The following is a 10,667-nucleotide window of genomic DNA, read 5'->3' as shown; positions in this document are numbered from 1 at the left end:
TCATCTCTACTTATGAAAGGATAGACCTTCAGCAATTTCATGACTAAAGAGATAAGGGCAAGGTCTGAAAATGAGATCTTGTCTATTGAAGCATTTGAAAGCTGGAATAGCTGTGAATGAAGTAAAATAAGTAATCTATCCTAGACTACAGGTTATGGGGTGCTGAGAAAAATGTGTAGTCTCTAAACGAAGGATTCAGTATCCTCCAAATATCTGTCAATTGATCTTCACATAGACGTTAGTAGGACCAGGTATGTTATCTGTTTAAAAATGAGTCTCTTAAAAAGAAGCTATATGCACACATGTCTTCAAAAGGAGACGGAGGAGGGACGATCTCTGTTCTGGTACGTTCAAGCCTTGTGTACTGAGCAACACAATGGTTAAATTTAACATTTTTATTGAAACAGAAAGGAAGAAAGAAAGAAGAAAGAAGGAGGGACCCCACAAGAGAGAGAGAAATAAAAGAAGAAAATAATGGTCTCCTAAACAAATTGTAGATAGATTTAAAAGAAAAACTAAGCACAGCAAAGAACTCCTACCTGTGTACTGTTGTGTTGTCTCTCCCGGACAGCCATCGGTGAGTGCCAAAGAGAACCCCTGACTGGTGTCTACAGGAAATAGATAGAGACAGCATTCTATGCCCAGAAACGGCGCTGATAATAGTCTGGTGTTATTGGTATTGTTCTTCTGGAGTTATTTCATATGGGGCTCAAAGTACTATCCTTAGGATCTAGTTAGATGTAGTTAGCAACAAGTCATTCTAAGTAAAAGGTTTAATTTTGTAGTGATTATTGCTATACTATTGTTCATTTTTATTTGTGTGTGTATCATATCTTGAATCCTGCATCATACTTCCACCCACAATGTTTCCATGAACTTTAATAAAAAGGAAATTAGAAATTTCTATTCCTCTAAACAAAATATTTTGTTTCTGAGTCCAGCATGGTCTCTGTGCTTCAGAAGGACAATAGCATTTATAATTGTATAGCATTATTTAGTTTTTATATAGTCCCATCATTTTCTCCAGTGTTTTACATAATAAAACATTTATAAGTACATAGAGAACAGAGGCATATAAGTCAAGGTAGGAAAAGCAACCACGGTGTTGGTTAAATGCATTATGTAAAATCCCTGTCTATAGAGGCATATAGCCTCCAAGAAAATGAGTACTTGATCTTAAAGGGGAATTATAGTTTCAGTATATTAAGATAATTCTTTGTGTAAGAAAACATTTAGCAATTTTCAATCCCTGCTTGCAATCACTTAATAGAACCTTCACTACTTAATTCCAGTGAATAAAAATCTCTCTCAGAGCATGCCAGCCATGTCAGCATCTCGGCATGATGGCCACGATATAGAAACGGGCTGGCATCATGACATCAGACCATGCATCCTATCACTGCAGTAGTTAGCTGCCTGGGTGTCATATGTCAGGTATCCCTCAAGGTTTCCTGTCACTACGGAGGGTCCTTTGGGTGTCATATGCTGAAAATTCCTCAGTGTTCTATGCTTTCACCGGCCAGCTACTAAACCATATTGGGAGAGTATATATTATTGTCCCTCCTCTTGTAGGGTGCCAATTATTCATGTAATTCATGTAAGCTGGTGGAGTTCTAGTCTCGTCCGTGTCCTTCTGTGTTCAGCCATCTGTTAGATATGTTAGTGGTGCACTTGTTTTATACGGTAGTGTTTATCTGCTTTCTATACTATTGTGTCCATAGTGATTTTCATCTACTTATTGGCATTTCTTGCTTCCAACTAGGGACAGTTTAGGTGGCTCAGGTTCCTTTGGGTGTCATATGTTGGAAATTCCTCAGTGCTCTATGTTTCCATTAGCTGGCAAATCAACCATAATGGAAGTGTATATCTTCAGTTCCCTCCTCTTGTAGGGTGCCAATTATTCATATGAAGTTGGTGGAGTTATGGTCTGGTCCATGTCCTCCTGGGTTTAGCCATCTATCAGATAAGTTACTGGTGCACTTGTTGTATATAGTAGTGTTTATCTGATATATATATAATGTTGTCTCTATAGTTATTTTCATTTATTCCTTGGCATTTCTTGCTTCCAACTAGGGACAGCTTAAGTGCAGTGAGCACAACAGAGTGCAAACCAGTGACATGGGTAAAGCAGCAGGGAGCAAGAAGAGGATAGTCACAGTGGTGCTTTTGCTTGCCTCCAACTTGCGAAATCGCGGTCACAGTCAGTCAGTCACGTGCAAGAGAGGTAAAAATAAAGAAATAAATAAAACAAAATGGTTAATATCAAACAGACACTAATCTATTGTGATGTCAGCCTACATACAGGTGGGTACCCATGCCAGGCAAAAACAATAAAAAACAAAAATGTAGGTAGTAGTCCTTAGCCTTCTGCAGAGTTGTGTACCTCAGTGTAGATGCTGTTGATGGTGGGAAGGAATCCAGCAGACAGTTTTTAAATAAAAAATAGAGATGAGCGAGTATACTCGCTAAAGGCAATTGCTCGAGCGAGCATTGCCTTTAGCGAGTATCCCCCCCCCCGCTCGAGACAGAAGGTTCGGGTGCCGATGCGGGGGAGCGGTGAGTAGCGGCTGTCAGCAGGAGGGAGCGGGGGGGGGGGGGGGAGAGGGAGAGAGAGATCTCCCCTCCGTTCCGCCCCGCTCTCCCCCGCAGCTCCGTGCCCGCTGCCGGCACCCGAACCTTCCGTCTCGAGCGGGGGAGATACTCGCTACTAAAGGCAATGCTCGCTCGAACAATTGCTTTTAGCAAGTATACTCGCTCATCTATAGTAAAAAACTATTTCAACTCTTTATTGAAGGGGAGAGATGGAATAGTGCCCCGTGCCAGCAGACAACCAGAGTTCAAATCCACAGGCAATAACGGTGGCATCACATTGATTAGTGGTAATATAGACTTTAAAATTACATTGGCAGACATTACATTGAAATGTTTTCTCAGGGCAGCTGTTGCAACAAATTGCAGTTAAACACTTCCAGCTTTGATCCCTGGCTTTGACCAATGTTGAGTAAATACATTACTGACTTGATTCTAATCCCCTCTTATCTGCTTCTCTCCTCTTCTTTCATCCCTCTCTTCCATTCTCACTTCACCAAAACTCATCTTCTGTTTCTTTAGTTTCTGATCTCTCCCTTATTCCCTACATAATTTCCTTTGGGCTCATACTCACACTTTGTGTTCTTCTTCCCACCACACTGATTTAAACTAGATGACCTCCTTTTTCTCCCTGATCTCCTTCAGTCTTTATTGAGTTGGCTAGACTTAGATGAAACTCCCTAACCCCACCCTCTCTCTACCTGTTATACCCTCTGTATCTACCAATCCTGCGCAAGGGCCCAACTAACTATCCAATACCCAAGCTACCTAAGGATGATTGATGGGAGTGAGAGGGGGTTAGTTGACATTCTGCTGATTCATGCAGAGCAAGCTAGTGGGAACATTAGAAATTAACCCCTTATAAACTAAGTATTCTTGTTGCATGATGACTAAAATATGTATGGAAATCATTTTTCACATTTTCCCCTGAGTATGAGCTTTATCCTGACACAGTGATAGACGCGATGTGGCACGCCAACTCTTGGGTACTACATAAGTGTTGAAGGTTCCGGAAGTGGGGCAACTCTCTTCAGGGCGATCACTCCGCTGAATGCAAGGTTTTTCCTGTCTTAGCATATTTGGTTTAGATTTCCATTTTTTGCCTCTTGCTGTGTTTGGTTAGTGATTGCTTTGTTCTCAGCGTTAGTTATTGGTATATATACATCCCATGATATGTTTGACCTAATTGGGGTGCTTAGATGCTCAGTTCCGATGTAACATTGTCCAGGTCATGTGAGGTATAGATAGAAACAAAAAGGGGGCTGCTCACTATACCTTAATATTTGATCAAAAGTGATATCTGGCCAGAAAAAGAGAACTTTTTTGCCTGGTCATGTGATGGACACCCAAGTGTAGGACAGATTACAATTACAGTCCAGTTATTAGTGCTATAACAAGCCATATATCTATGTGTCCATCACAAGACCAGGACAGATTTTTAACCCTTAGAAGTAAACAATAAAGTTTCCAAGTAAATGAGAGCAAGTAGAGAACTTAATACACAAAATCGATTGAAAAATTGCATAACTTTTCTTGATACGAGGAATAACTTTTATTTGCCCAAACGGTAATACTCTTTTAAGCCTACTATGCACACTAAAATACACATAAATTGTTGATTTTAGAAGAAGGAACATGCCATATAATCTATATGCAGGTGCTATTCTATTTTCCAAAGAAATTACGATTGGAAATAAAAACAAATGTCACCAGTGTCCCTCGCTATAAGGTAACACGTAATAAAACAAGCATTGCTCGAGCTGCCTTTCAAATAATAGTTTCCTTTAGCTCATCAAATTTTATTTTTCCATCAAAACAAAGTGTCGATCCATAGGTGAGAAAGCAGCCCTGTAAAAGATGTAAGCTCGTGGTGTATTCTCCGATGGCAGAAAAAATGAAGGCCTGGATATAAATTAACACAGAATGTCAGTCTATTTACTTAGGCTACAGATGGAATAGGATCTCGGATGGGGTATTGGACAGAGCAGCTGGAAATAGACAGAGATACAAAATATAGAGCCAGACAGATCAATGCCGTCTCTCAGCGGGGTCCAAGCGTTGCAGACTTTCCTACACAACCTGTTTACTGCTGTCCTTATATCTCCTCTTCGAATGAACCAGAATGAGCACATCCCCAGCACATCATCACCGCTCATCCCTGTGACAAAACTAGAACATCCTAATCAGACTACATTGAAATGTAACTTAAGGGTGGGCTGAGACGGGACAAATGAACTGAAGACAAGTGAAGTAATTATCCTTTTAAATGATCCTTTCATAAATGTCAAATGTACTGTTAAATTAATAGTAAGGTAGTAATTTTCAATATGCAATTAATGTACTAAGGTACTTTGGGCCTATTTTACTATTTAACGTAGAGTGGTTTGGGAAATCATTATCCATGGGCAATTGGTTACCTGACAAACCACCTTGAAATATGATGCAGTACTTGTGTCTTCTGTCTGTCCATTGGGAATATAGTATATAATATTCATAAAGAGCATGTTACAATGCTAACTGGAAAAATGTATGTTGCATATGGAGTATAGATATGGAAGAGCTCTATCATATGACAAACGTTTGCATGTACTGTTTATGAATAGGCTTCTGTCTATGCTGTGATTTGCCAGCATTGTTCTGGAGTTTATTACTGGAAAGCTTCTAGTCTAAATCCCCATTCTTTAAACTTTTAGGCTTGTTCCACGCGGGCTGATTTTCACCCGAATGTTTGCAGCGGGCGTTCAACTGCAGATCGGCAGCAGACAGCCAGCCTCCATACAAGCACCATTTGGTACAGATTTTGAAGCCGGTTTTATCGAGCATTTCTGTATGGAGTTCACCCCTTCATTGAGAAAAGTTGAATTCCGCAGCAGAAACGGCGATAAAATTGACATGCTGCGGGAACTGAATTACGCACTACATGGCAATTTTTGCATTGATTTTGCGTGGATTATTTTCGCAGCTTGTGGAGGAGGATTTCAAAATCTCATCCACTTTGCTGCTACTGTAAATGCTGCAGAATTTCTGTGCGGAGTGGCCGCATGGAAGTTTTGCGGCAAATTTTCCCCGTCTGAACGCTCTTAAGCACTGATGTATCTGGACTTATTACTCAGGTGAGGTGTGGCAAGGTCTCTTAAATCTCATGCACGATTTTGCATTTACAGTTTTATAACCTTTCCTTTGATATTTCACATATTATATAAAGTTAAATAAAAAGGTATTTATTTTTCTTTTTTTATGTTCTTATAAAGTATCTGATGCATCTGTTAATATTTAATGCAGCAGGGGGGTAAATCACAGATGAATAGATAGATAGATAGATATGAGACAGATAGATAGATAGATAGATAGATAGATAGATAGATAGATAGATAGATAGATAGATAGATAGATAGATAGATAGATAGATAGATAGATATGAGATAGATAGAGAGATAGATAGATAGATAGATATGAGACAGATAGATAGATAGATAGATAGATAGATATGAGACAGATAGATAGATATGAGATAGATAGCTATGAGATAGATAGATAGATAGATAGATAAAAAGGTATTTTTTTATGTTCTTTATAAAATATGTGATGCATCTGTTAATATTTAATGTAACTGCAGCAGGCGGGTAAGTCACAGATGAATGGATTAATGAGATAGATAGATTCAAATTAAAGGGGTTTTCCTAATTAAACTCTTTGCAAAAAAACCATCAACCTCTAGAAGTTGTCATTTTGCTACAAATCTCGTCCTGCAGTTCCATCTCAGGCAGATATGTAAATGATGAGTTGTGGTGATTAGATGAACGGTCTTGTCACCTGAGGTCCTAAAAGTGGTTCCCCCTTGGCCTATAAAAGGCTCTCAGAGGCTCCTTGTGTGTAGTGACCTCTTCTTCCACTTGTGTAGAGCTTGTTGGCCACTAGAGGTCTCTACGATGCAGAGTAGAGATTTCACCCGTTACCAGAGTCTGAGAGGGGCACATTATTGGGCTGTGAGAAGCTGGATGGTCGTATCGACAAATTGTCCCCCACCAGGCTTTTCTGACCAGACTTCTGAGATAGAAGGATAGATATCAGAGCTAAAAGATAATTTATTATAAAAAACTGTTCCCTTAAAGCAGGGGTGTCAAACTCATTTTCACCGAGGGCCACATCAGGCTTATGGTGACCTTCAAAGGGCCGATTGTAAGGCCGCTTGCAGACGGCAGGGTTGGATCCTGCTGTGAGAATACTTGCAGCGGGACCCCACCCGAGCCCATGCAGGAACCAGCGTGGCACTCACCTGCTTCCGTGGCTCCGGCTCTGTGATGTCCCGGCTGCCCCGCACAGAAATAGAGCATGCCGGGATTTTTTTTCCGCGACCGAAATACAATTACACCCATAGCAACGTTATTATTATAAGCCCACCCCCTCAGTAATAAGCCCCCACCTCAGTAATAATAATAAGCCCCCTCAGTAATAAGCCCCCCTTCAGTAATAAGGCCCCACCTCAGTACTAATAATAAGCATCCCCCCCGTAATAAGCATCCCCCCCAGCAATAAGCAGCCCTCCACCCAATAATACCCCCTCCCCGTAATAAGCAGCAGCCCTCCCCAGTAATAAGCAGCCCGCCCACCCAATAATACCCCGCCACGGTAATAAGCAGCCCCCCACGGTAAAAAGCAGCCCCCCACAGTAATAAGTAGCCGCCCCCCAGTAATAAGCAGCCCCCCACGGTAATAAGCAGCCCCCCACAGTAATAAGTAGCCGCCCCCCAGTAATAAGCAGCCGCCCCAAGTAATAAGCAGCCCCCCCAGTAACAAGCAGCCCCCCCACAGTATTAAGGCAGCTGCCCCCCAGTAATAAGCAGCCCTCCACCCAATAATAACGACTCCCACAGTGGCCCAATTAGTAATAATAACCCCCATAGCAATGTTATAATTATAAGCCCACCACCCAGTAATAAGCCCCCACCTCAGTAATAATAATAAGCCCCCTCAGTAATAAATCCCCCTTCAGTAATAAGCTCCCACTTCAGTAATAAGCCCCCTCCTCAGTACTAATAATAAGCAGCCCCCCCTCAGTAATAAGCAGCCCCCCAGTAATAAGCAACCCCCCTAATAAGCAGCCCCCCCAGTAATAAGCAGCCCTCCACCAAATAATACCCCCTCCCCAGTAATAAGCAGCCACCCCCCAGTAATAAGAAGCCCCCCCCAGTAATAAGCAGCCCCCCACCCAATAATACCCCCCCACGGTAATAAGCAGCCCCCCCACAGTAATAGGTAGCCCCTCCACAGTAATAAGCAGCCGCCCCCCATTAATAAGTACCCCCCCAGTAATAAGCAGCCCCCCCACAGTATTTAAGCAGCCACCCCCCAGTAATAAGCAGCCCCCCCACAGTAATAAGCAGCCCCCCCCACAGTAATAAGCAGCCCCCCACCCAATAATACCTCCTCCCCAGTAATAAGCAGCCCCGCTCTCCTCAGTAATAAACAGCCCACCCCCCAGTAATAAGCAGCACCCCCCCCCCCAACACATATACTTACCTCTTCCTTCCTGTCAGCATCGCTCTCCCTCTGCTCGCGCTGATCACCGGGTGTACACTGACCTCAGAATATAGCCCGGCACGCTTTCTCCTGCGGAACTGAAGAGCAGGGGACTCAGGGGAGGAGAATCCTGACTGCACACTGACGTCATTGTGCACCGGGATCAGCGGTAACAGTGCGATTACCGTCGGGGAGCTGCAGCACCCCAGCTGGTAATCACTTTAGTGGAGAGCGGCCGCCGTCACGCTGCGGGCAACATAACACAAGGCAGCGGGCCGGATTCGGCCCATGGGCCTTGTGTTTGACACATGTGCCTTAAATGGAAGCTCTAGTACCCTGTTGTACCAGCTCTAGCATGGATACAAGATGTGATACGGATGGGCATGGAGGCTCTAGTACCCTATTGTACCGCCTCTAGCGTGGATACAAGATGTGATACGGACAGGCATGGAGGCTCTAGTACCCTGTTGTACCACTTGTAGCGTGGATACATGATGTGATATTGGCAGGCATGGAGGCTCTAGTACCTTGCTGTATCACCTCTAGCTTGGACAAAGATGTGATACAAGCAGGCATGGAGGCTCTAGTACCCTGTTGTACCCCCTCTAGCGTGGATACAAATGTGATAACGGCAGGCATGGAGGCTCCAGTACCCTGTTGTACCGCCTCTAGCATGGATACAAGATGTGATATGGACGGGCATGGAGACTCTAGTACCCTGTTGTACCACCTCTATCTTGGATACAAGATGTGATACAGGTGGCCATGGAGGCTCTAGTATCCTGTTGTACCGCCTCTAGCTTGGATAAAGATGTGATACAGGTGGGCATGGAAGCTCCAGTACCCTGTTGTACCGCCTCTAGCGTGGATACAAGATGTGATACGGGCGGGTATGGAGGCTCCAGTACCCTGTTGTACTACCTCTAGAGTGAATACGAGATGTGATACGGACAGCCATGGAGGCTCTAGTACCCTGTTGTACCGCCTCTAGCTTGGATACAAGATGTGATACAAGCAGGCATGGAGGCTCTAGTACCCTTTTGTATCGCTTCTAGCTTGGATACAAGATGTGATATGGGCGGGTATGGAGGCTGTCGTACCCTGTTGTACCACCGCTAGCGTGAATACAAGATGTGATGCGGACAGGCATGAAGGCTCTAGTGCCCTGTTTTACCGCTTCTAGCTTGGATACAAGATGTGACACAGGTGGGCATGGAGGCTCTAGTACCCTGTTGTGTCACCTCTAGCTTGGATACAAGATGTGATACGGATGGGCATGGAGGCTCTAGCACTCTGTTGTACCGCCTCTAGCTTGGATACAAGATGTGATACAGGCAGGCATGGAGGCTCTAGTACCCTGTTGTATCACCTCTAGCTTTGATACATGATGTGATATTAGCATGGAAGCTCTGGTACCCTGTTGGGCTACCGCTAGTTTAAATACTAGATGTGATATGGGTGGGCATGGAGGATATAGTATCTTGTTGTGCTACCTTTAGTTTGGATACAAGATGTGATATGGGCAGGCATGGAGGCATAGAGGCTTTGTATGGTATTCTGTGGTATGTTGGTCCACATTTGCTGTAACTGAGCCTCTTGATTATGCAAACTTGTAGGTTGTTGAAGTCGGCTTCCCAGAAGGTGTGGGGCATAATCTATTGGCAAAAAATCTGGCGACCGGGTAGGCTACGACAGTGTGACAATGTTGTGGAAACAAGTCCAGAATCACAAAGACAGCAGCACTCCAATGTTACCTATTAAGGTGTGAGGCAATCAATCATGGAGAGCTCTCCACAGGAACTTGACTCTAAACAGTTCCAAATGTCATGTTTCAAAGAGATGAAGGAGGCAGCATCGAGTGGTAAAAAAGCAGATAATGTAAAATCTTCTTTAATATAATCCATATTAAAAGATAGACAGAGCCACGTATCGGCCCTACACAGGGGTCTTTGTGGAGACTTTCCTGTGACCTCCTTGCTGAGTGCAGATGAGCATTTCCCTGCTGGAAGCCTCTTGGAAGGCTTGCCACAAGAGGAACACATGTAGCTGCAGGATGTCCTGATGTATTGCTGAGCTGTCACTGTCCCTCATACCCCTACTAGACCATCACAACAGAAGGGGGTGCAGTATGCCGATTCACAGCAAAGGCAGGATTGAGGCACTCACTTCTAGGTCTCTAGACATGAACACAGCAGTCATCAGTGCCCAAACTAAACCTGGATTCATTACCGAAGACTACCTGGTTCCACTCTGTAACAGTCCAGTTTGATCATTCATGACACTACTGCAAACAGAGGTGGCAGTGGGTGGGTGTCAAATGCATTACATGTAATGAGTGTCAAGAGACCAAATGCCCTTCAGTCAAGTACGTAGAAATGGTTCCAAAAGGGGGCCTGTAACAATGGCGCCCGCTGTCTCTGGACGGCAGACCACAAAACAGGTGGAGCTGCTCGTGCTTGTCGAATGATCAGATGATCCTCTCTATTGGCGGTCTGTAGGGGCCATCCTGAGCCCGGTCACCTTGTGTGCCCTTACACATCCACTGGTCCCAACACCTC

This window comes from Eleutherodactylus coqui, chromosome 12 (assembly GCF_035609145.1).
Source record: "Eleutherodactylus coqui strain aEleCoq1 chromosome 12, aEleCoq1.hap1, whole genome shotgun sequence".
NCBI lineage: Eukaryota > Metazoa > Chordata > Amphibia > Anura > Eleutherodactylidae > Eleutherodactylus > Eleutherodactylus coqui.
The sequence above is the reverse complement of the archived record's forward strand: the minus strand, read 5'-3'. Positions refer to the sequence as shown.